Source organism: Rhinolophus hipposideros (genome assembly GCF_964194185.1).
Source record: "Rhinolophus hipposideros genome assembly, chromosome: 3".
Taxonomy (NCBI): Eukaryota; Metazoa; Chordata; class Mammalia; order Chiroptera; family Rhinolophidae; genus Rhinolophus; species Rhinolophus hipposideros.
In genome coordinates, this window is record NC_138049.1 from 104,253,049 (window position 1) to 104,280,046 (window position 26,998).

At 47.4% G+C, this 26,998-nt stretch overlaps 1 protein-coding gene and 2 pseudogenes across 4 annotated transcripts in view; 2 read left to right on the forward strand and 1 right to left on the reverse strand.

Annotated features, from left to right (window-relative positions):
- PACSIN1 (protein kinase C and casein kinase substrate in neurons 1) overlaps positions 1-3,432 on the reverse strand; it is a 57,670-nt gene extending 54,238 nt beyond the window's left edge. For both annotated transcript variants that reach the window (XM_081043340.1, XM_081043338.1), the window contains exon 1: positions 3,125-3,432. The gene's annotated coding sequence lies outside the window, so the exon portion shown is untranslated. The remainder of the gene's footprint in view (positions 1-3,124) is intronic.
- A 17,146-nt stretch (positions 3,433-20,578) lies between these two features.
- LOC308495212 (katanin p60 ATPase-containing subunit A1-like) lies at positions 20,579-22,049 on the forward strand (annotated as a pseudogene). Its single transcript has one exon. The product of its transcript is annotated as a katanin p60 ATPase-containing subunit A1-like (transcript).
- Positions 22,050-23,334: 1,285 nt separating this feature from the next.
- Positions 23,335-26,352, forward strand: LOC308494668 (ubiquitin-ribosomal protein eS31 fusion protein-like; annotated as a pseudogene). The gene is made up of 2 exons: positions 23,335-23,421; positions 25,884-26,352. The product of its transcript is annotated as a ubiquitin-ribosomal protein eS31 fusion protein-like (transcript).
- The last annotated feature ends 646 nt before the right edge of the window (positions 26,353-26,998 follow it).

Consider the following 26,998-nt stretch of genomic DNA (forward strand, 5'->3'; position numbering starts at 1 on the left):
CTGCCAGGCCCACAGGCAGTTTCACTTCTCCCCTGAAGGCTTTCACTACCAGCTTGTTCCAGCTGGGGGGCTATATGCAAATGCATGGTTCCTCATCTCCCAATGGGAGCAGAAAAATGCTATGTGTGTCCTGAGACTGGTCAGGAGAGAAAGTAACGATGTGCTCTCACTCATTACAAGTCTAAGCTGGGACTAGTCCGTGCCAGGCACTAGGGAGGCCGACCCTGTCCCCATGGATTTCCCAGCCTGGGGTGGGGGCAACAACCAAAGGCCCCAGAGGACACTGTGTGAGGGGAGGGGAGCAGTTTATGAGGAGGGGTCTCCCAGCCCAAGCCCAAGCTTCTGGAAGGAAGAGAAGTCTCAGAGACCGCAGAGGGTGAGGAGTGCGAAGGGAGGAGGGAGAGTGTTGTAGGCGGGTGCAGCCTGTGCTGCCGGTGAGAGAAGAATGGCTTATTTGAGGAACTGAAAAGGTGAGAGCAGCTGGAAGGCAGAGGGTGAGAAGGGAGAAGAGGCCCAGGCAGGGCCACATTAGGAACACTGCACTTTGTCCCCAGGGCAATGGGGAGCCACTGAAGGATGAAGAGCAGGGGAGTGACAGGCTCAGATATGCATCTTACAAAGATTGTTCTCCTACTCAACGAGGCCCACTGAGATGGGTGTTATTATTCTGAGCACCCACAGCTGTCACAGTCTCCCTTAAGCATGCACATACTACCCATGCAGGGACGCTAGCCATGGAGTACCTGAAGCCTGTATCTCCACAGAGACAGTGTCCCCACCAGCTAGGTCCACAGCCCTTTTGATCTTGCAATAGGGAATACAGATTAAGAGCATGGACTCTGGAGTGTAGGCCCAAATCCTTACTCTTCCACTTTCAAACTGTGACCTTGAACCAATAACTTATCTGTACCTCACTCTGCTCACTTGTGAAATGGGAATAATGATAGTATCCACTGTGAAGGGGGCTACTGGGAAGATTGAATGAGTTAAACATAGTTGGAATAGGACCGGGCATGTGACAACTGCTGTGTACTCTTAGTTTTTACTGTTACTACTGCACCCTCCCCGCCAGGCCCCCAGGGCCAGCTTCTTGCAGGCACTAAGTAAACCATCTTGCCTGCCTCTACCCAGAAATACCTTTCTTACTCTCTCCATTGCAAGAGGCCAGGACAGAGCCAGAGAGGAGGAACCTGTAGGCTCCAGGACAAACAGACACTCTGACCGGGTCTGGGCCTCGCCCCAGCTCCTGCGGAGAGAGTACCCAGTGGAGAGAGCACTGGTCTTGGAGCCAGGAATTGAGTGCCTCCCCTTGCTCTGCTGCTGACCTTCTCTGGGACTCAGTCTACCCCTCTGTAAGATGAGGACAAGAACAGCTTGCAGGTGTCTTATCAGCATGGCTGTGAAAGGAGCAACAAGGGCTGGGGAAGAACTCTACAAATGCCCACGTCTGTCACAGACACCAGAACCCTTGGTGGCAGCCGCTTCTTCTGGCCTGGGTTTGCTCCTCCACATAATGGAGTCACGAGATTTGCTCAGAGTTCACTATGAGGACCCCAGAGGCTGAGGATAGCCTGGATTGGGGTTTCCAAGACTCCTTGATGCTAACCGGAATTTCTGCAAAGGCTGGGATAGACAGAGACCCCTGGTTTGAGCTGAGCACCTCAAGAAGAAAGTGCCAACGCAGGGTCCTAAGGAAGGCCAGACCTTCCCCCAGGCCTTCCACCAAGCCTGGACTCAGCCAGTGCTCTCAAACCGGGGGCCCAACAAGACCCTGGACACTCTGGGGATACAGTGTTTGTCTCCAAATGCCATAGCTGCCTGTCAGTTCCAGGTCGATCCAGGAAGGGCCTCAATGGGGTTGTCTGTTTTTGGTGGTTCTGTGGTCCTGTGGGATGGAAGGACAACCCATAGGGGGCTCAACCCCCTCTTTCAGGTTGCCAGCTATTTCCCAGAATTCAAGTTCATTCATTCACTTAATCCCCTAACATTTACTTGGTGCCAGACCCTGGTCAGGCGCAGGGTCGATGACAGAGACGAATCAGACAGATTCCTACCCTGAAGGCACTTCTGATCTAGAGAGCAAGGAACAAGACATAAATAGCCAAACCACAAGGCAGACTAGGTTGGGTAACACAGAGCAGAAGGTAAAGCTCTCACCTGGGATATGAACGAAGCTGCCTGGAGGGAGTGGCTTGTGAGTGGTGATTTGGACATGTGATGAGAAGGCCAGGTAGATGAGGGCTACAACCTCCAAAATCACTGACAGTTCTGTTTGCACCCCACTGTGCCAGAGCCAGGGCAATGTGGGTTATTTATGGTCATGGCCAAGGAAAAGCGGCCACATGTGTCACTGCACGTGGGGTGCAGAGCAGGACGGTGGGGGTGGTGGGCAGCTGGGGCCTGAAGCTGCTTCTGGCCAAGCCCTGGGGTTTGCCACTGGGTCCCTCACACCCTGATGGCCTTCTAATTTTTGCCTGGGCTCCTGTAAGGCAAAAGTAAGGGGGTGGGGGGGAGAGTCCCAGCAGACAGCAAGCAAGCAGCCTGGGGAGAAGGGCAGCACCAGTCTCCTGCCGTACCTGCCATTGATTTGGCAGCCACCTCCTTTTCCTCTACCCCCTTCCAGCCCAGCTATGGGGGAGGGGCAGAGACAGAAGAAAACAGCTTTAATTGTAAAACCAGACAGGGCATAGGGAGCATCAGCTGCTGTGCTCCTCCCCGGTCCGCTCTGATCCATAAATGGTTTATGCCCCAAGCTGCCACCAGCCCGCCCCCCCCCCCCGCTGGCACCTGAACACCCCAGGCCAGAGACTCTGACCCCAGGAGCCTGGGTCCCAGCTTTCCAAGGAACCTACCTCCTGCGTTTTCCCCGGAGTAAAGGCCTCGGCTGCCAGCCCCCTCTCCCAAGGGGCCCAGAGCAGGGGCATCCGTCACTGCCTGGGGGACACCCGCGAACCCCGGCGCTTGAGAAGCACCCCCGGCCGCACGCTCACCTCTCTCCAACTAACTGTCCGATCCTCCCCCGCGTTCTCGCCGGGAAGACGCGTCTCAGCCCCCACCGCCCACACGCACACCCTAACAGGACCCCCTCCCTCCACACCCCCTACCCAGGGGCCAGACTCCCTACCTGGGGGCAGGAGCGCCCGGCACCGGCGGCGGCGCCACGGGGCCTAGCGGGGCGCCTAGAGCCGGGCGTCAAGCCAGGAAGACTTCCCGGGGGAAGCGGAGGCTGCGCTGCCGCCGCTGCCGCCGCCGCCGCCACTGCGTCTCCGGGATCTCGCCTGGGCTGCGGGAAGGAGGAAGGTCAGAGCCGACGGAGAGGGCGGGAGGGAGGAGGGAGGATGGCGGAGGCGTGCACAGATGCGCGCAGATTAGAGAGGCATTTTTAGCGAGCCAATGGCGGTCGTCGCAGGGCGGCGCGGTGCCTGCGCAGGTGGAGGCGCCCGGGCTGCTGGCGAGGCAGCGAGCAGCTTAGCCGGCGCGGGGAGGGGTGGCTCGCCCCAGCTCCCAGCCAGCGTCCTCCTGCAGGGGGTGCTGCCAGCCCGGGCACGGGGGCTCGGCGGCGGCGGGTGCAGGAAGCTTCCCCCGTGCGCCCTCCTCCCCGCGCTCCTGCAGGCGCGCTGTGGACCCCGCGTGTCGCTCCCCGCCCCTCTCTGCCCTTTCCCCACTGCCTGGACATTCCTCCCGCCTGCCTGTCGGGTTCTAGTCTCTCCTAATCCTGCGTCTTATGGTACGTGCGGGTGCGGGTAGGGTGGGTATGTGGGGTGTGTGTGTGTGTCCGTGTGCTCCCTCTGACCCCTCCTCCACCCCCCCCACCCATCACCCTCCGTCAGCTTTGCTCAGAAGTGCCCCGTTGACCCTACAGGGCAGTCACTAACCCGCCTGCCCAGTTCCAGCTGGACCTGGTGTCACAAAGGCAGACTCCAGACCATCTCCTCCGGGGATGCCTGTGACCCCCAATGGGCCTTCACTTTCTGCCTTCAACCCTGAATGCTTCCTTGAGCCTGGACACTGCAGGGGGGACTGGTGCAGCTCTCTTCACTGCAGAGACATGCAAGGGATTCATTCCACATCTATCTATTGAGGGCCTACTATGTGCCAGGCACTGACGAGGGCCTGGGCTACACCAGAGTACAAAACAGACCAAACCTCTACTCTCAAGTAGTTCACCTTTGTGACTGAAGACAGATGTTAACTATAATAAATAGCATATAGATTATATTTTAAAGTGGGATGCACAAAGTAGGAGAATAAAGCTAGGGGAAGAAAGCGAGGGTGTTCAAGGTGAGATTAGGTCCTGGACATTTGTGGGGAGTGGGGTGGCTGAATTTGATCAGAAGCCCCTCAGGTATGTATGCAGACTAGTTTGCCACAGACCTCACCACTCCCTATTGTTTACACCTGGGCTGGTCACACAATTATTTCTTGCCTTCATTCTCCATCTCCCCTCAGTAGAGGCACTGAAATTCATGACCCCAGTGACCCAGGGGAGTGCCCAAATGCACTATTTATTCATTTAAGAAGAATTCTCTGAGCACTGACTGTGTGTTAGGTGTTAGAGCCTAGAGAAACTCAGCCTAGTTAGGGAGGCCGGATGGCAGTACCCGAAGGATGAACAAGACAGCCAAGTGGACGATGTTCCGGAGAATGTGAGAGGGCTCTGGGCTAGGGCCATCAAGGAAGGCTTCCTGGAGGAGGCAAGCATTCTTCCAATGGGGTACTAATGCTAGCTGGGATTCTGAGGAGCCACCTGAAGCAGGCGGCAGGGAAGGGTTACTGGGAAAGTCGAGCAAAGCCAGGGGACATTTGGCGGGTGACTGGGGTTGGGGTCCTGGAGCATTTCTGGACACCCTTCGTGTAAGTGGTACGCTGGTGTCTAGAACAGATGAAGTCCCACTCCCATTCCCACCCCAGACGTTTCTGTTCCCAGCTGAAATTTCCCATTGCCCCAGAAGAAGGCATGGTGAGCCTGGGGGGAGGGTGAAGTCAGACACAGACTTCACTCAGTTGCTTTTTTGCTGGGTAAAAATGGACATGTTACTTAACCCCTTTGAGGTTCAGCCTCCTTATCTTAATAGCTAGCTATGTGACAAGTTTCTTAATTGATCTGTGCCTTGGTTCTCTAGTTTAGAAAATGGACATGGCAACAGCACCTACCTCACAGGTTCTGTGAGTATTACATAGGACAATCCAGGTGAATCACGTCAGACATACGTGCTCCATTAATTCTGTAGTGCTTATTATTATGACAATTACACTTACCTCACAGGGTTGTTGGAATTAGACAAAGAACGTAAGGCACCTAGCAGAGTGCCTGGAATTTAATAGGTGTGCAATAGATAGTATCTGTTATTATCTTTAACTATATGCACCCCACAAAGTCCCCTCCCTTTTGGACTACCGCAGTGCTGTGAAATTCTCCCTTTAGACAGAACTTTCTTAAAGTGAAGAGGCTAGTGTCCCCAAGACGCTCTTCGAGTGCCATCTAGGATGCATAAACGAGAATACCTGCCCCTCCCCTACTCATGCCTGGCTCAGTGTGTCATCGGGGTTTTGATGCAGGTGGAATGGAGCCCGGGCCTGGGAAGTTTTCAGAAGGCAGTGAGCACAGGACACTGCCTGAGAGAGGACACTTGGGGTCACTTGGCAGCCAAGCATTTGGAGGAGGATGGCAAGAGTGGGATGGGCACTGGCATTCACAGGGGATCGGGTCATAAAGCAGAGAGGTAAGAAACGCTGGAGGTTGGCAGAAACTGGAACAACTTGGAGCCACTGTGGGGAGGGTAATGAGGGGCAGACCTGAATAGGCAAGTGATGGAGGGAGGGGTAGGGTGATGGGGAGAGGAGGTGAGGGAGCAGACAAGCTGGGCTTATTCCATCTGGACTTGAGGTATGCCTGGCATTGAATTAAGACCTCAGCAGCCCCAACCCTGAAAAAAGAAATGTGTCATCCAAAATTAAATGTTATTTTGGAAATTGACACACAACTTCCATGCTTCCTAAGGTTGAACTAACTTCCTTGTAGATTTCCTGATTGCAAAACACGTTCATCGAAGTTGAGCTACACCCCTCCCTCTTTCTCTTCCTCATCCTCTCTTTCTCTTTTATGCCCTTGTCCAGAGAATAAGACTTTCATTTGCATAGCACTTTTCACTTTTCAAAGCACTTTTTGCATCTCTTAATCTATGCAACAGCTCACTTTTCTCGATCCCATTAAGTTCCGACCCCTCTGGGATTCCATGGGACCTTCCTTGCCACAGAGAGCCTCACGCCATACCTCCATCACAAGCCTCCTCTGCCAGCCTCTCCCTGCCAGACAGAGCAAGGAGGCAGGCACAGCCCTCCCTAGAGGAGTTTCAAACGCAGATAAGACAGAAAGGACATGCAGACAGGAGGGCAGATCAGCACTGAGAGCATGTGGAATCAATGAATGAGCGAATAATGGATTGGTACTGAATATCGGGAGAGGGGGAGGGAAAGGGGGAGGCTTTGGATTCCCTTTTGTTCCACCCAAGATGGAAGGCTTCAAGGAGGAGGTGAGGTTTTGAGGAGTTTCTCTACTCCCACCACTTCTCTGGTTGGAAAGGAAGGCAGGGAGTGTGTCCCAGTTTTGGCAGAGTAGGACTCTGAAGCCCAGAGAAGAAAAGTGATTTGTTGAAGGACACACAGAGCCTCAGTGACAGAGCTGGGCTAAAAACAGATCTCCTGACTTTTGGTCATGTGCTGTCATCACCAGATTCCTCTCTACCCACCCCCGCAACCTGCAGCATGCATGGAGGTGAGCAGGACATCCTCAAGGGACAAAAGTGCTTTCAAAACAGCCTCACAGCCCCTTGTGCCCTCTTCTTATCTTCCCACCAGCTAGTTTCACATTTGCAAATTGGTTTCCATAACCTGTCTGGTAGACAGAGGTTGTTGCCAGCTGTGCCCTGAATCCCCAGACCAGACTTGGAGTCTTGGAATTGTGGCTTTCTCTGTCCATGACTTATGCCGGGAGGAAAGGAGGGGGGATTTAAAACACCCTAAAGACATATCATCTTGACAAGCCCCTCAGTCTTGGGAGGTGTCCAGAGTTAGGACCCAGACTGTGTTAAAGAGGGTTCACCCTAGGACATACAGACAATGGCAAACTCAGAGCACTTTTCTTGGAGCAGGCACTTTCTAAGCACTTTACACGTATAAATTATGGGGGTAGGTATGATTACTAGTCCCACTGACAGACAGGGAGACTAAAGCCCAGAGAGGTTAGGTAATTTGCCCAAGGTCACACAGCTGGTAGGTAGTGGAGCTGGAATTCAAACCAAAGCAGTCTGGTTCCAAAGCCATGTTCTTAATCACTCCAGAAAGAAGCATACATTTATTGAAGGTCTTGCTGTGCACAGGAGGATTTTACAGGAGGAGTATATTTTGTACTATTATCCCCATTTTATAGGTGAGGAAACTAAGTCTCAGTGGGTCCTTTGGTGAGGCCTCTCAATATATAAAAAAGGACATTTGAGATGGTTTTTAGGGTGTCTGCTCTGGAACAGCCCTCAGTGGCACCATCGCCACCTAGTGGCACCATGCCTAAATTGCAGGCAGGCTACCTAGGCAGATGGTCGGTTTCAAGCTCAACAGGGAACAAAAGTTTTGCGTTTTGGTTTTTGATTTCTGTGGCCTGAACAACAGAGAAGTGCGGTTCACTATACTTCAGTATATAAGGAACTTTTATACTGAAGATGTGGTCGTGGACAGAGTTCACTATTTGTAATGTCATCCTCAAAATTAATACCTGCTGGGAGAGGAATCTGTATGGTGTGTTGAATTTTTAGTTTTCCACGGGCTTTCACATGCATCATCTCATTGGATTCTTATCACATCCGGTATTACTTTCACTCCTGCTTTTTTAAGTGAGGAAATGAGAGTTCTCAAGGAGGCATTGATTGAGTTGGCAATGAAACTGCAGGGACCCCATTGGGTCAAGCTCCCACCTTCTAGGCTCAGAGAGGTTGGGTGACTTGCCCTAGGGTCCCGTGAGTCAGTAGCAGGCCTAGGTGATGATCCCAGTTGCCTCAATTATAGGGTTGAGTTCCTCTCCAATCCTGGGCAGTTTCAGCATCTACTTCCTCTAAAGCCAACTCCACCTGAAGAGAAAACGAGGTTTATGCAAAGGCACTGCCATGAGGCTTACTGCTGCAAAGCACCCCCTCCAGCCTGCGGTCTCTGCTTTGCTATTTGGAGTCTGAGAGCCCGGGCTCTTCCAACTGCTTTTCCTTCATCATGCAGCCATGTGTTAGGCTGGGGAGGAGATGACAACAGCACTGAGAGATTTGCCTGCTCACCACCCTCACCTGTCTCCTTTCATGCGGGCTCCCCCCATCCCAGAGCCAGGAGGCCCAAGCAGAGATGAGATGGGAATACATCGTGGATGTAGGGTCAGGGGACTACGATCTGATCCTGGAGCTGCCACCAACTCACCATGTGGCCTGGGGTGGGACACTTTGCCTCTCAGACCTCAGTTTCCTCACCAGCACAATGGGGATGGATCACAGCATAGTGTGTTAGAGCTGCAGACAGCAAACCACCTCCATAGGAGGTTTATTAGGCACATCATGGCACAGCCACGATGGAATATTATGCAGCTGATAAAAAGGGTGAGGCAGCTCTTAAAGTTTTGATATGAAACAATCACCAAATATCTATTTGAAGGGGAAAAAGCAAGTTGTAAAACTATCAGTATAGTCACTAGCATTTGTGTATATAAAAAAAGAGGTGGCAGAAGAATATATATACATGTTTACTTGTAAATGCAGAAGGTGTTTCTGGCAGGACCTGGGCAAAGTGGTTTCCTCTAGGGAAGCAGGAGGCGGATACCAGGCAGGGAGACTCCACTCTGTGGACTCTCAGATTCCTTCTGTTTTTACCTGGGGAATATTGGGGAACAGTGTGTTTCTCCAGGGCCCATCAGCTCTAAGCCAAGTCGTTGTCCTTCAATATACTTGTAGAGGGCACAGCTCAGCTCCAAGTCCAGTCACCGTTTTCAATCTTAGTAGCAGGGGGCGCAGCCCACCATCCCAAGTGGGAATTGAACCGACAACTTTGTTAAGAGCTTGCGCTCTAACCAACTGAGCCATCCGGCCGCCCCCTCGTATTCCTTTTTGATGTTTGAACCGTGTAAATGTATAACATATTTTTAAAAATAAATTACAAATAAAATAAAAATAAATACAATAGGGGGAGTAATCATAATAACCATTGTTCATGTGGACTTGTTTTGTCCTTGACACTATTCCAACTGTCTAGTTCTTGCAACGAAGCTGTGAGGCAGGCATTGTTATTATCTCCCCATTATACAGATGAGGACATTGAGGCACAGAGAGGGGAAATAGCTTGCCCAAGTCATGCAGGAAGGAAGCCACGGTGCTTGGATGCAGACCCAGGTGCTGCCTCATGTGCACAGACAGCCCATGTCCCTGACAGGTATTATGATGAACGTGGGCGTGAAAGCTCTTTGAAGAGTCAAGAACGCTCTGCAAAAGCAGGAAATCTTTGCTTATCTTGGTAGAGCCCCACCTCAATGCGTTTTGAGGCTATGACAGAGTGCATTTCCCAAAGATGGTGCAAATGATAGCTCCCATCCCATGCTCTTCTGAGAAGTGACTTTGCCCTCCCCTCAAGAGGTGAGGTCTGTTGCTCCACCTCCTTTCAATCTGTGCCCAGTGACTACTTTGACCAATAGAATGTGGCAGACGTGATGATGTGCTAGTTCTCAGTGTAGCCCGGCTTCCTGTCACACGCTCGGTTGACAGCCATTGCCGACAGCCGGCACCGACCAGCAGCAGAGAGAGAGACAGAGTCTCCTAAACTTCCAGCCCAGTCAGGCCTTCAGATGACTCCAATACCAGCAGCAATCTGGCTGCAAACACACAAGAGATCTCGAGTGAGAAAACCGCCCAGCTGAGCTGAGTCAGCCCACAGAATCAGGAGAGGTAATAATACACTGTTGTTTGAAGCCACTAAGCTTTGGGGTGGTTTGTTCCGCAGCAATGGATAGCCAGGATGGAGGACTTGAACTGAGGTTACGTGTCATGGGGGCCAGTTCTTGGCTGTGGTTCTGTTGCTCAGTACGTGTCCAATGGGGCAGAACGGAGGGAGAGAAGGCCCGGCTCCTGGCTGTCAGCGTCCAGCAGCAGGTGCAGGCGCCAGTGTTGTCAGACCTACCCCTCTGTGTCCTCTTGGTCTCTCCTTTGCCCGAGTGGGTCTGGGCAGCTCCGTCAGCACCGTTTCCAGTCATGCCGCCAACATGCTCTGTTGCCCCTAAGCCATAGTCGCCATTTGTAGCATCAGTAAATTAAACAGACTGTTCTGTTGGTTATCTGTCTCCCTGGAAAAATTGGGAGCTTCTTGGAATGTGGCTCACCCTCAGTGTGGTGGGGATGGCTTGCCTCCATCATTTGGGCCTTGGAACCTTCTCAGTCCTGCAACATCTCTCTGTCTCCCTCTCTCTCTGTCTCATACAGTCCCTCATGATTGCACTCATGGACTATGAGACAAACTCAGACCATGTGTTCTATCCAAACCATATTTCATTCCTTCGTTCAGTCCACGTACTGAGGGCCCGCTGTGTCCCTGGCACTGTTCTAGGCGGTGAGAATACAGCCATAAGCAAGACACGAAAATCCCTGCCCTCCAGGAACTCACAGCCTGGTGGGAAGACAGATGATAAGCAGATAAACAAATAAATATAAAATAATGTCGGGTGGTGATAGTGTTATGAAAACTAAGAGGGGATTCAAGAGTCAGGTAGTAACGGGATAGTCTTCATGAGGGAGGTCAGTGAATGCTCCTGAGAAATCATCAAAACAACATAACAATATCTCAAAGAAAGTCAAAACTTCTAGACAAAATTCACACCTGCAAAACTTGATCAGGGAAATTATACTTGGTAGAAATATGGCCACAAAGAAAACTCACAGTTGCAGGCGCTCTAAACCGTGAAATGTGGTATGTTGTCTCCACCCCCCACAGTCAATAAATCACGTGGGTTTTAAAAAAATTATTAGAAAAGAATTTATCTCAATCACAGTAATTTCAGCAAGGTGAAAATCAAACTGGAAAAAATTTTATTGCATGCTCTAGAATATTGCTCAAAGAATGATCTTTTCTTAATACCATTCACTCCAGAAAATATTTTCTCAACGAAAATTGATAATGGAAATAAATCTGACTAAAATTTTGCATTAAAAAATGGGGTCAATAGGCAAGTCTAGAGAGACAGGTAATAAGTAGATGAGTGGTTGCCAGGGGCCGAGCAGAGGGCTGAGCGGTGAGTGACTGCTACAGGGTATGGGATTGTTTGTGGGGGCGATGGAAATATTCTGGAATTAGATACTCGTGATAGTTGCACAACATTCTGAATATACTAAATGCTACTTAATTACTTATATACTTTAAAATGGTGAATTTTATGTTATGTACATTACCTCATATCATTTATTATGTGAATTACCTCATATCATTTATTATGTGAATTATGTATCAGTTTGAAAATTTGAAGAAAAAAAGGTCAAAAATTTTCCCATTCTCTTGACAGTGTCCTTTGATGCACAAAAGTTTTAAATTTTTTTTATTAGTTTCAGGTGCACAAAACAATGTAATAGTTAGACATTTATCACTTATATCCCTCACACAGTGACAACACCCCCTCCCCCCTTCCACTACCCCTCTGACATCACACACAGCCATTACATTTCTACTGTCTCTATTCCTAATGCTGTACTCCACTTCTTGTGACTATATATATATATGTGTGCGTGTGTGTGTGCGTGCGTGTGTATGTGTGTGTGTGTGTGTGTGTATATATATCATTGTAATTGACATTCATTATTGTTCAGCTTCAGCTTCAGGTGTACAGAGCAGTGATCAGGCATCTACATCATCCCTGAGATGGTCTCCCAAACAAGACAAGCGTCCATCTGATATCCTACAGAATCTTTACAACATTATTGATGACATTCCCCAAATTGATTTTCCCAAATTGATGTTCGTAACCCTGTGGCAATCTTGTGGTTACCGACTGGGCTTTCTAATCCCTTCACCTACCCCAAAACTTTTAAATTTTGATACAGTCCAATTTATCTATTTTTTTTCTTTTGTTATCTACACTTTTGGTGTCATATCAAAGAAATCATTGCCATGCCCAATGTTATGAAGATTTTCCTCTATGTTTTCTTCTAAGAGTTTTCTAGTTTCAATTCTCATGTTTAGGTCTTTGATCCATTTTGAGCTTTTTTTTATACATGGTGTTAGGTAGAGGTCCAACTTCATTCTCTCGCATGTGGGTATGCAGTTTTCTCAACACAATTTATGGAACAGACTGTCCTCCCTCCATTGTGTAGTAGTCTTGATACCCTTGTTGAAAATCTTTTGGTCATATACGTACAGGTTAATTTCTGGGCTCTCTATTCTGTTCCATTGGTCTATGTGTCTGTCTTTATGCCAGTACCAATGCCATTTTGATTGCTGCTGCTTTGTAGTATGTTTTGAAATCAGGAAGTGTGAGATCTCCAGCTTTGTTCTTTTTCAAGATTGTTTCACCTATTTGGGGTCACTTGAGATTCCATATGAGTTGTATGATGAGTTTTTCTATTTTCCCCCCTCGTTTCGCAGCCCCTATCATTATGTCCACCTTGCAGATGAGGATGCCGAGACTCAGGACAGTCAAATGCCAGGCTGCTTCCACTTTACTAGCTCTGTGGCTTGGGGTGAGTTAGTTAAACCCTTTGTGTCTCAGTTTCATCATCTGTAAAATGGGATCATAGCCATAAGAGCTAGGTACACAGTATATAGGCAATCCACTTTATCTGTTATTGTTCTTAGTGTTACACCAAAGCCATTAGGTTGCATTTGTTCATGCAGTTTTTCTATAGGACCTGGGACTCTCACAGAAGGCTGTGCTCCATATGCTTCTGTGCCAGTGCTGTTCCATCCCCAGAAGCCAGGGAGGTCAGGCACGCAAAGGCTTGGGCTTGATAAAAGAGGCAGGCAGCTCCCAGTTACTACACCCACAGCACCTCCAACCCCACACCCAGGGTCTGTGCCTTGCCTAAAGCAAGCCCTCGTTCTATCTGCCAGGGAAATGGAATAAACTGGAGGCATCCTGGGGAAAGGCACATGTGTTCAGGGCAGGGTTGCATTCCTCTCCAGTCTGTCACTGTGGTGACCCAGTCTCCTGGCCAGGCCCTCGGGGACTGAGGCACAAGATAGCACATGTGGCAGGTAAGCCGTGTACGGTGGCCTGTGAGCTGGGTCCTGGCTCTGGCACCACACTGAGGAATGAGCTTCGATGAAGCACCTCCCCTCTCTGGTCCTCAGTTCCCCTTGGTCAAAAGGAAGCACTTGATTTTGATCATCATAATACCAAATGCTTTTGATTTTTAAGTAATTCAATCCTTACAATACTCCCATCCGTGAGTGGGCACAATTACCATCCCCATCATACAGATGAGCAAACTAAGGCACAGAGAGGACAGTTGTTTTTCTAGGGTCACTTTGGTTGCCAAGTAGTTTGGTTTCAGATCCTGTTTTCTTAATCATGACATCTCAGACAAGAGATGTTATTGGGCTAAGAATTACCTGCGACTTGTTTAAAAGGCGGCTTCCCGAGCCCCTTCTGTAGGGATGTGAACCTGGAGGTCTGGCAAAGCGCAGGAAACTGCCTCTGTTTTTGTTAATTGTTGGCATTCCAAATGGAAGTAAGCTCCTCTTTTTTAACTTGTGGTTAAAACACACACACACACACACACACATAACATTAAATTCATCATCTTAACTATTTTTAAGTGCACAGTAGTGTTAAGCACAGTTCCATTGTTGTGCGACAGATCTGCTGTCAGATCTCTAGGACTTTTGCGTCTTCAAAACTGAAACTCTGTACCCATGAAACACTAATTTCCCCAGCCCCCAGCCCTTGGCAACCAACCGCCTTTCTACTTCCTGTTTCTATAATTTCGACTATCTCAGGTACTTCATGTAAGTGGAATCATACAGTATCGATCCTGTGGCTTTCACTTCGTATGTCCTCGAGCTTCATCCGCGTTGTAGCCTGTGACAGAATGTCCTTTTTAAGGCTGAATAATATTCCATTGCGTGTATACACGTATGCCACGTTTTCTCTATGCATTCGTTTGAGGACAGACACTTGATTTGCTTCTGCCGCGTGGCTATTGTGAATATAGTCACATGCCACATAATGGCACATGACAGCAGTCCCATAGATTATAATGGAGCTGAAAAATTCCCATTGCCTAGTGACGTCATAGCCACTGCAACATCATAGCGCGACACATTCCTCACGTGTTCATGGTGTTGCTGGTGTAAACACACCTCCTGTGTCTCCAGTTACAGTATAAAACTACAGCAGATACAATTATGTACAGTACACAATACTTGATAATAACTGGGTATGTTCCTGGTGTGAGTATTCGCTGCACTATACTTTCTATCATTATTTTAGAAAAGTCTGCTGTAAACCAGTACGCTGTGTTACACTGGCAGCAGCCTCTCACGTTTCCGTGTCTCCTGACTGCGTCATTTTCGCTTGATTTAACCTTGACTTGTTTTGTACAGTCACGGGTTGTAGAGGCTTGTAGCCGAGGAGCAATGAGCTAGGCTGTATAGGAGGTGTGTAGGAGGTGTGTAGGAGGTGTGTAGGAGGTGTGTAGGAGGCCGTGCCATCAGGTTTGTGTCAGTGCACTCTGTGATGTTCCCACAGTGACCACATGGCCTATGGATGAATTTCTCCACACGCATCCCTGTTGTTAGATGGCGCATGACTGTAGTGAGTATGCAAATATCTCTTGGAAACTCTGCTTTCAGTTCTTAGGAGTACATACCCCAGAACTGGGGTTGCTGGGTCATATAATAGTTCTGTTTTTAATTTTTGAGGAACCTCCAAACAGTTTTCCCAAGTGGCTGCACCAATTGATATTCCGTCCAACAGCGCACAGGGTTCCAGTTTCTCCACATCCTCACCAACACGTGTTGTTTTCTGTTTTTTGGATAGTAGCCATCCTAATAGGTGTGGGACAGTATCTCATGGTTTTGATTTGGAACCTGACATTGTTTAAAGCTCCCCAGGTGATTGCCAGACGGCACCTGGGCTACATTCTGAGAATCGCTCTAAGATGTTGCACGATTCAAAAAAACTCCATGACACCAAGCATGGGAGGAACAGCCCCAGGAGATGACAGCGGCAGCTCACGGGCTCGAGCTCAGCTGTCTTTGCACTCTCTGCCCCTCCTGGCTCCGTGGCTCACCGGGAGCCTCACAGCCAAGATATGTGGTGATTTCTGACAGGTGAAACTCCACTTCTGCTTCTTGAGGATGAAAGATTCAGCATGTGGAATTTGACCAGAGGCAGAAAGTCAAATCACCTTGAGGCAAGAGAATCAGACACAAAAGACCTTTGGAAAGGCTGAGGGCCAGCTCTCCAATTTAGGAAAATTCACTTCTATTGCAGAGGAAGTGGAACTGCCATATGGCATCAGCCAGCCCCAGAAAAAAAGCTGAGGCATCAGAAGGGAAAAATTTGACCTGCCCTTTTGTACATCAGAAGGTGTCCTGTCCTCACACTCAGCCAGGAGGCTCAGCCCCGAGCTCGGAGAAACAGCAAGGTAGCAACAAAATAATGACTTTTAGAGTGTGCCTGATTCGTCAAATTATCTATCTTTCCCTTCAGCTGTCCTCCCCTGCAGGCTGCAAGGAGCTATTGTGCCAGGCAGCTCGATTAAGACTTACAGGCCAGCGGCGAGGGAGGGGGCATAGCCTGGATATTCCAAGGCTGGTGAAATGGGCCTGCAGAGCTGCCACCCACACCCAGGAGTGTTATTTATGGCGCTGGCCATGGAGACTGATTTGTGCCTTCCTCCTGCTCCATCTGGCCCTCCCTGGCAGGGCTCCCGGTTTGACTTACCACTGGCAGGGCCATATGTCCTGCCAGCCATCAGGGGGCCTGCAAGTGATGGGGTGGGGAGGGAAAATGAGAGCTAATTCCTTTCCTTTCCACAACCCCACCCCCACCCCAATCCCCAGGCTCCCCAGAGTCCCCGGAGGAAACTACGTACTGGGTTGGACACCCTGGAGACCAGGAGTCACCCATCCTTTCCGTCCCCTCTACCTCTTAGTGACAGGAACTGAAGTAGGCTTCCATAGGCCCCAGCGAGTTTCCTAAGGGTGGGAAATGGTACCTACTTGGGCTTTGGGTCAGACAAACCCTTGTTGGGATCTCCAAAGATGGCTTCATCCATCTCGCTCCCTGTACCTACCTGCAGCTCCTCCCATCACAGGTGGAGTCTGTCCTCCCCCCACTTGACTCTGGGCGGGTCTGTGACTTGTTTTGACCAACAGAATGCAGTAGGAGTGACCTTCAGACCTACTAGCCCCTGCTTTCATTCTCTCTGGAAAGCCACCACACTTTAAAGCTTAGATGACTGAATGTGAGCCACCAGGCCCAGTGAGGAAATGCCCAGTGAGTCCTTTTGGACATTCCCGCCTAGCCCAGGCACCAACAGAGTAAGTGACTCTAGCTGTCTAAAGTATGAGTGGATGGGGACAAACTGTGGACAGCTACAAGCCTTGCATCTGTGGGGGAAGAGGTAGAGCTGTTGCTGGAAAACGGGTTCTTGGTTATGCCACAGGAAAGAATTCCAAGGTGCACCAAAGAAGCTGAGCAAGCCATGAATTTACTGAAAGAAAGAGGGTAGGACAGTGCACTCCCAGGGTGGTGGCAGTGGGCAGGCTGGGGGAACACATTATTTTCAAAATGAGAGCGCAAAATAGTTAAGACTTAGAGGTGGTGTCATAGAAGTTCCCAGGGGGGTCTTTGCTGACCACTCCTTCCAGTTGGGAGGAGGGATTTCCCCCCTTATTTGGCCCCTGTCGGAACTGTCATGGTAACACAGGAAGTGGAGATTTCCCCTCCCTGTAGTGCTAATAATATTATAATTCATTACAACTGGTGTCCTGGGTCTGCTATGGGATACCAAAATCAAGTTCTGGCCGGTCTGGTAGCTGCATCTTTTCTGAAGAAAGATCTCATCTCCTCCCTCCTTTGTTTTCCCTTACTTCCTCTTTCCCTTCCACCCCCCTCTCTCCCCGCTGCCCTGTGCTTTTTGCCTGAGGTAGCAGAGGGAAGCAGCAGGGATAGCATCTGCTGACCTAAAAAATAGGAGGACCCCAAAATAAGCCACAGATATTCATGGGAAAGCATGGTGACCAATCAGCAGCCAACGCTGCACTGTGGCTAGTGCAGCGGCCTGATGGGGCTGGAACAGTCTAACTCCTATAAACTCTTGAAAGAGACCTGCCAAGGCCCCCTACCCTGTGGGGACAGGAGCCCACACGGGGAGAAACTGCTGGTTGCAGAACAAAATCGAGCGACAGACTAGGGACGGCAGAAAAGAAGAAAAGAGAAGGGTTGGGAAAGAGTGGATGTGCCAGTTTTGAATTTATTACCTCTCAGCTCCAACAACCCCCTTTTTTCCTCATGTCAGATGAGCTCACAAAATATATGTACATATGTATTTCCTAGTTCTGTCCACCAGAAAGACTAGAAACAGTGATCAACCCAACAGCAATGAGCATCCCTACAGCCCTGACTGTGGCCTTGAAATATCATTGCCTACAAAAAGAAACCAGGGCTTCTTGGAGACCTGCCTCGTTTCAAGTATGGAGCAGGAAGGCACAAGGTAAAAGAAGAGCCTGGATCCCCAGGACATGCCAGCTAGCAGGAAGCTCTCAGAGACTAACAAGATCATGTCAGAAGGACTCAGGAGCCAGTTTGAAGAGGCTCCCACTGGACCATAGGAACTTTAATAAGAATAAGAATTGCAATAGACTCAAATTAATCAAACATGTTTAAATGCATGGGTTCATAACACTATTAAAAAATAATTGGTCACTTTGATAGGAAACCAATTTATTATTATCTTGGAAATTGATGACCGAAAGAAATGAATCAAAAAATTATTTATAGTTTATGAACTATATACCACAGAGTAACCTAGCTATAGAGAGGGGAAGCATCTCTATAAAAATATTGCAACTGACAAATGAAATAGTAGAAATAGAACATTTTCATTTTGCTACCTGCTGTGATTTAACTGATGTAGGTGCTGACCATCAATGGCTACTAATATCACAAACAGAGATACAGCTAGACATCATGTGCCTCCTGAGAGATGACCATGCCACATCCTGAAATGTTCCCAAAGGGATTCTTCCTGAGTCCAATCATCCTCTGGGTCCAGCTGCCAGTTTGCCAGAAACACAGGAGGCAGAGGAACATGTTGAATTGTAGTGTGTGTCCCATCAGGAAAGTCCAGACTGCAGGAAACCACAGGTCAAACAGCCCAGATATTTCAAAGACTTGTAAAGAGAAAAAGAAGTGGAGAGTGTGGCCAACACACCATAAGTGACCCTCAATGAGTCTGCCCTTGTATAATCCCTTCCTTTTGAATGTGGGTGTGACCTGTGTTTTGCTCCTAGCCAATAGAATATGGCAAAGGTGATGGGATGTCACTCCCATGTCTGTGTTTTGTTATAGAAGACTCCATCTTAACAGACTGGAGGGAGAAACTCTCCTACTAGTCTTAAATAAGAAAACAGCCATGCTGTCCACAGCCAATGGAGAGGGCAAGAAATTTCAGGCAGTTTTGAGAACCTATGGGTGGCCTTGACCATCAGCCAGCAAACATCTGGGGCCCTCAGTTATGCAACCACATAGAAATGAGATCTGCCAACAACCTCAATGAGCTTAGAAATGGATTCTTCCCCAGTCAAGCCTCCAGATGAGAAAGCAGCCCACCCAACACCTAACCACAGCCTGTGAGGCCCTGAGCAGAGGACCCAGCTCAGCTGTGCCCAGCGTTTTACCCACGGTAGCTGTGAGATAATACATGTGTGTTATTTTAACCCACTCAATTTGGGATAATTTGTTACACAGCGTAGAAAAACCAACATAGAGGAAGACTCAGTAGATTAAAAGAGACTTAAAAGACATGTCAAGATTTTCCGCCTATCTCATTTTTTTCATTTGTGCCTTGTTTGTATGTGTGCTACAACATTTATAAGCCTTGAGGATATTATGCTAAGTGAAATAAACCAGTCACAGGAAGACAAATACTGTATTATTTTACACACATGAGGTACTTAGAGTAGTCAAAAACACAAAGACAGAAAGTGGTTGCCAGGGGCTGGGGATGGGGGAAATGGGGAATTAGTGTTTAACGGGTATAGTGTTTCAGTTTTGTAAGATGAAAAAAAGTTCTGCAGATGGATGGTGGTGATGGTTGCACAACAATGTGAATGTACTTACTGAACACTTAACAGTGGGTAAGATAGAAAATTTTATGTGTATTTTACCACAATAAAATCATTGGTGGAAAAAATCTAAAAAAAAAATAATAAGACATATCTTATCATAATCTTATCTCATTCTTTTTTATTTGAACCTTTTCTTTTCTTATTTTCTTTCTAATAGACCTTAGTTTAGGTTTACAGCAAAATTGAGCAGAAAGTAGAGTTTGTATATATCTACTGCCCTTCTCTTCCCAGCCTCTTTCACTATCAATATTTCATACCAGAGTGGTACTTTTGTTACAATCAATATTTGTACATTTTTAAAAACTTCTTATTTTGAACTAATTTTAGATTTAGAGAAAAGTTGCAAGAATAGTACATAGAATTTTCTTATATCCTTCACATTGCTTCCCATAATATTAATATCTACATAACCAAGAATGGGAAATTGACATTGGTACAATATTATTAATTAAAATGCAGACCTTACTTTAATTTTATGAATTTTTCAATAATGTCTCCTTTATGATTCCAGGATCTAGTCTACAATCCCACATTGCTTTTAATTGTTATTTCTCCTCAATCTCCTTCAGTTTGTAAGCCTTTCCTTGTCTTTTATCACATTTACATATAAAAAATTTTTAATGAGCAAGCCAAAATCATTTTTTTAAAGAAGAATAAGAAAGTTAGAAGATGGGCCGGCCCAGTGGCTCAGGCGGTTGGAGATCCGTTCTCCTAACTCCAAAGGCTGCTGGTTCGATTCCCACATGGGCCAGTGGGTTCTCAACCACAAGGTTGCCAGTTCAATTCCTCGAGTCCCGCAAGGGATGGTGGGCTCTGCCCCCTGCAACTAAGATTGAACATGGCACCTTGAGCTGAGCTGCCTCCCGGATGACTCAGTTGGTTGGAGCACGTCCTCTCAACCACAAGGTTGCCGGTTCCACTCCCACAAGGGATGGTGGGCTGTGCCCCCTGCAACTAGCAACGGCAACTGGACCTGGAGCTGAGCTGCGCCCTCCACAACTAAGACTGAAAAGACAACAACTTGACTTGGAAAAAAGTCCTGGAAGTACACACTGTTCCCCAATAAAAGTTCTGTTCTCCTTCCCCAATAGAATCTTTAAAAAAAGAAAAAAGAGGCTCCCGGGGCGTCGCCCCGCGTGCGCCGGAGTCGCCGAGGCCACCCCCGGCACCGGAAGTGACCCTGGCGGGTTTGCCTTCAAATTCTTGCTTACACTTGAGCATGAGTCTTCTTATGATTAGTGAGAATGTAAAATTGGCTCCCATGCGTTGCTGGGAAACTATGACTCCGCGATGGTGTATTATCAGGGAGTTCTTGACCAAATGAACAAGTATCTATACTCAGTCAAAGATACGTACCTCCAACAGAAATGGCAACAGGTTTGGCAGGAAACAAATGTGGAAGCTAAACATGTTAAGGATATCATGAAAACCCTAGAGAGCTTTAAATTAGACAGCACTCCATTGAAAGCTGCACAGCATGAGCTTCCTGCTTCTGAGGGAGAAGTCTGGTCCTTGCCTGTACCTGTTGAACGAAGACCCTCACCAGGTCCTAGAAAACGCCAGTCTTCTCAAAACAGTGACCCTAAACCACACAGTAACCGTCCAAGTACAACTGTCAGAGTTCACCGTCCATCTGCACACAATCTTCACAATGACAGAGGGAAAGCTGTTCGTTGTCGAGAAAAGAAAGAACAGAATAAAGGAAGAGAGGAAAAGAGCAAATCACCTGCCGCAGTGACAGAACCAGAGACAAATAAATTTGATAGTACTGGATATGATAAAGACTTAGTAGAAGCTTTGGAGAGAGATATAATTTCTCAGAATCCCAATGTTCGATGGGATGATATCGCTGATTTGGTAGAAGCTAAGAAGTTGCTTAAGGAAGCTGTGGTGTTACCAATGTGGATGCCAGAGTTCTTTAAGGGCACTCCTTTCCATGGTAAGGAGTGTTGATGGTTGGCCCGCCAGGCACGGGAAAGACCCTCCTTGCTAAAGCAGTAGCTACAGAATGCAAGACAACATTCTTCAATGTCTCTTCATCAACGCTCACTTCCAAATACAGAGGAGAGTCGGAGAAGCTTGTTCGTCTTCTGTTCGAAATGGCTCGATTTTATTCTCCAGCCACCATATTTATTGATGAGATTGATTCCATTTGTAGTCGCAGAGGGACTTCTGAAGAGCACGAAGCAAGCAGAAGGGTGAAAGCCGAGCTGCTGGTTCAGATGGATGGTGTTGGAGGTGCTTCTGAAAATGATGACCCGTCCAAAATGGTTATGGTTCTGGCAGCCACTAATTTTCCCTGGGATATTGATGAGGCTCTAAGATGACGTCTTGAGAAAAGAATCTACATTCCATTACCATCAGCAAAAGGCAGGGAGGAGCTACTACGAATTAGTCTCCGTGAGCTGGAATTGGCCGATGATGTTGACCTTGCAAGTATAGAAGAAAACATGGAAGGTTACTCAGGTGCAGACATTACCAACATGTGCAGGGATGCGTCCTTGATGGCAATGAGAAGGCGTATTGAAGGTTTGACCCCAGAAGAAATCCGAAATCTTTCAAGAGAAGAAATGCACATGCCTACAACTATGGAGGATTTTGAAATGGCTTTAAAAAAGGTTTCTAAGTCAGTATCTGCTGCAGACATTGAAAGATACGAGAAATGGATATTTGAGTTTGGATCATGCTAAGTTCTCACATGTAAACTGTGAGAAATCTGCCTTAAGTGTTTGAATAATTAAATGTAGTATTTCATTGCACTGAGTGCTATATTTTTTTAAACTTTCATAATGGTAAGATTAAAAAAAAACTTATGATTCCGAATAAAGGCAATTTTTTAAAGCTCAAAAAAAAAAAAGAAAAAAGAAAAAAGAAAGTTAGAAGACTTACACTACCTGATATCAAGACTATCCACAAAGCTACAATATCAAGAAAGTATGATATTAGTATAAGGATGGAATGGAAGAGAGTCCAGAAGTAGACCCACAAATTTATGGCCTATTGATTTTCAACAAGGGTGCCAAGGTAATTCAATGTGGAAAGGATAATCTTTTCAACAGATGATACTGGGAGAATATATATCCATTTGAAACAAAAATAATCTCAATTCTTAACTTACACCATATACAAAATTTAATTTGAAATGGATCATATATGTAAGTGTAAAAGTTAAAACTAAAATACTTCTAAAGGAAAACATAGAAGGATATGCTTACAACCTTAAAAGTTTTAAAGTGGGCAAAAGATTTGAAAAGATCTTTTAAAAAAAGGGGTATCGGCAAAAGAGCCAAGATGGCAGAGCAGATAAACACTGTGCTTTCTCCCTCCCATGACCACATTAAAATTACAACTAAATTATAGAACAATCAACCTGGAGAGCCATCTGAAGTCTAGGTAAACAGAAGTCCTATAACTAAGGATATAAAGAAGCCACGTCAAGACTGGCAGGAGGATCAGGGACGTGAAGGAGGCCAGTCCCACATCTGCATGTGGCAGTTGAGAATCAGGAGGGATATCTCAGCTGTGGAAGTACCCCCCAGAGGAGCAAGGGACCCCAGCCCCACACTGGGCTCCCCCGCCTGGAGTATGACAACATCTAGCTGTGAAAAACAGTGAGGATTCTGACCATCCAAGTGAGAAGGAAGGCTGTGGGAAGCCCAGACTTAAAGATCTTAAAGCTCCCATGCACAGACACTCACAGGCACTCACCCTGGGCTGCAGCAGAGGGACCGTTACTCAGGAGGAGTCAGAGACACACAGGGAGACACAGTTGCGTGGCTTTAGGGTGAGGACTGGAGGGACAGTCCCCATTTTCCCTGTATAGAATCATCCTCCTATGCAACTGACAGGTGGGCACCATCTTTCTCGTGTTGAGCCTTCTCCTACATGGCCAAATCTGAATCTGCATTGGCCTCGTGAGCTCCACTCACTCTAACCTGGTGACTCCCTGGGACCCAACCTTGTCCAATTCGCACAATGCCAGAGGCACATTCTTGGCCAGCAGCCAGACCCACCAGCATTGCACTCTTTCTTGGACAACTCTCAGGGGTTTGCAGGTCCCAGGTGGGCACAAGCTAGCCTCAGTGTGCTCTGAGACTTTTGCTGAGTATGTCCAGGCTGACACCAAACCAGAATCTACATTAACCTGGTGAATACCACCCATCCCAAACTGAGACCCCTCCTTACGCAACTCGCATACCATATGAGGCTTTATCAGCGGCTGAGCCTTATGAGAGCCGGCAGGCAGCCGCAGGCCTCGGGGTGTCCTGGGCTTTTTGCAGAGCTACCCTAGGCCTGGTACTGGTGGCAGAAGTCCTCGGCTCACAGTGTGGGATCTCCCACATGCCTCCAGGTCCAACAAACAGAGCAACCAACCTAAGATTGCTTTGTATCTCCTACCAGATAGTCTGCAACCAGTGGCAGTGGCTGACCTGGGTCTGCACCAGAGCCCCTTCCAAGAGGTCCCAGAACCAACATACCTGGAGGTTGGCTTCAGACCACAGCAGAGCACCACCCTATTAGCCCCAAAGGCAGCACACCCAAAGGGCACCAGGGCCCACTGGAGCTAATCCTGCTCCACAGGGAAACCCACCACACAGCAGCCTGTAAATTGTGGACGTGCCCAAATCCCACAGCCAGTCAGCCTGAGGGTGAATCCCACTCACTGACATGCCAATAGCAATCAAGGCTCAACTACAACAGGAGGGCGCACACAAGGGCACACAAGGGACACTCCTTGAGCACCCAGCACACGTGACCAGGGAGACAGTGCCACTGAGCCACATAGGGTACCTCCTACATAAGGCCACCCTGCCAAGACTGGGAGACACAGATCTACCGAATACATAGAAACAAACACAAAGAGGCAACCAAAATGAGGAAACAAAGATGTATCCTAGGGCGGTTGGATGGCTCAGTTGGTTGGAGCACAAGCTGTTGGCAGCAGTTCGATTCCCACATGGGCCGGTGGGCTGCACCCTCCACAACTAGCCTGAAGGCAACAAGCTGCCACTGAACTGCCAGAATCGTGGCCAGATGGCTCAGTTGGTTAGCGCACAAGCTGTTAACAGCAAGGTTGCTGGTGCAAGTCCCTCATGGGATGGTGGGCTGTGACCCCTGCAACTAAGATTGAAAACAGCGACTGGACTTGGAGCTAAGCTGCGCCCTCCACAACGAGGTTGAAGGACAATGACTTGGAGCTGATGGGTCCTGGAAAAACACACTGTTTCCCAATTTAAAAAAAATTTTAAAAGCAAGAAATATGTCTCAAATGAAAGAACAGGAGAAAACTTCAGAAAAAGAATTAAATGAAAACTAATGAAATGGAGGCAAACAACCTACCGGAGACCGAGTTCAAAACACTGGTTATAAGAAAGCTTAAGGAACTCAGTGAGAACTTCAACAAAGACATAGTAGGCATAAGAAGGACACAGAAACCATAAAAAAGAACAAATCACAAATGAAGAATACAATTGAAATTGAAGTGAAGAATGCAATAGAAGGAATCACCAGCAGACCAAATGAAACAGAGGATCAAATCAGCAATTTGGAAGACAAGGTAGCAGAAACATCCAATCTGAACAGTAAAAAGAGAAAATAATTTTAAAGTACAAGATAGTTTAGGAGAGCTTTGGAACATCAAGCATAAAAACATTCACATCATAGGGAAACCAGAGAAGAAGAAAGAAAGCAAGGGATTGACAACCTATTTGAAGAAATAATGACTGGAAACTTTTCTAACCTGATGAAGGAAATAGACATACAAGTCCAGGAAGGGCAGAGAGTCCCAAACAAGATGAAGCCAAACAGGCTCACACCAAGACATATTAAAATGGCAAAGTTTAAAGACAAAGAGAGAATCCTAAAAGCAGCAGGAGAAAGGCAAATAGTTACTTACAAGGGAGCTCCCACAATATTGTCAGCTAATTTCTTAACAGAAACTTTGCAGCAAGAAGCGATTGGCGGGCTAGCCCGGTGGTTCAGGCGGTTGGAGCTCCGTGTTCCTAATGCCAAAGGCTGCCGGTTCGATTCCCACATGGGCCAGTACCAGATGGCTCAGTTGCTTGGCGTGTGGGCTCTCAACCACAAGGTTGCCGGTTCGACTCCCGCAAGGGATGGTGGGCTGTGCCTCCTGCAACTAAGATTGAAAACAGCTACTGGACCTGGAGCTGAGCTGCGCCCTCCACAACTAAGATTGAAAGAACAATAACTTGACTTGGATAAAAGTCCTGGCAGTACACACTGTTCCCCAATAAAGTCCTGTTCCCCTTCCCCAAATTAAAAAAAAAAAAATACTTAAAAAAAAGAAGAAGAAGGGATTGGCATGAAATAGTCAAAGCAATAAAAAGCAAGGACCTACAACCAAGACTTCTCTACCCAGCAAAGCTATCATTTAAAATCGAAGGAGAGATAAAGAGCTTCCCAGACAAGAAAAAGCTAAAGGAGTTCATCACCATCAAAACAGTATTACAAGAAATGTTAAATGGCGTTTCTGATCCACCATTAATGGTGGAACCACTGCTAAGATACAGATTTTCGTGAAAACCCTTACTGGAAAAACCATCACTCTCAAGGTTGAACCCTTGGATACAATAGAAAAATGTAAAGACCAAGACCCAGGATAAGGAAGCAATTCCTCCTGATGAACAAAAACTGAGCTTTGCTGGCAAGAAACTGGAAGATGGACATACTTTGTCTGACTACAACATTCAAAAGGAGTCCACTCTTCATCTTGTGTAGAGACTTCATGGTGGTGCTAAGAAAAGGAAGAAGTCTTACACCACTCCCAAGAAGAATAAGCATAAGAGCAAGAAGGTTAAGCTGGCTGTCCTAAAACACTATAACATGAATGAGGATGGCAAAATCAGTCACCTTCATTGGGAGAGCCCTTCAGATGAATGTGGTGCTGGAGTTTTTATGGCCAGCCACTTTGACAGACATTATTGTGGCAAATGTTGTCTGACCTATTGTTTCAACAAAACAGAAGACACGTAATTGTATATGGATTAATTAAAAACATAAACCACCAGAAAAAAATATTAAAGGGACTTCTTTAAGAAGAAGAAGGGGGGGAAACATAAATATGAATAATAAAATGGCAATAAGTATGAATCTATCAATGATCACTTTAAATGTAAATTGATTAAATGCTCCAATCAAAAGACATAGGGTAGGGACCAACCTGGTGGCTCAGGCGGTTAGAGCTCCATGCTCCTAACTCCGAAAGCTGCCGGTTTGATTCCCACATAGGCCAGTGGGCTCTCAACCACAAGGTTGCCGGTTCGGCTCCCGCAAGGGATGGTGGGCTGTGCCCCCTGTAACTAGCAACAGCAACTGGACCTGGAGCTGAGCTGCGCCCTCCACAACTAGGACTGAAAGGACAACAACTTGAAGCTGAACAGCACTCTCCACAACTAAGATTGAAAGGACAACAACTTGACTTGGAAAAAAATGGTCCTGGCAGTACACACTGTTCCCCTGTTCCCCTTTCCCCCCCCAAAAAAAAGACATAGGGTAGCTGAATGGATAAGAAAACAAGACCCATACATATGCTTTCTACAAGAGACCCACTTCAGATTGAAAGACACACACAGACTGAAAATAAAGGGATGGAAAAATATATTTAATGTGAACAGAAGCA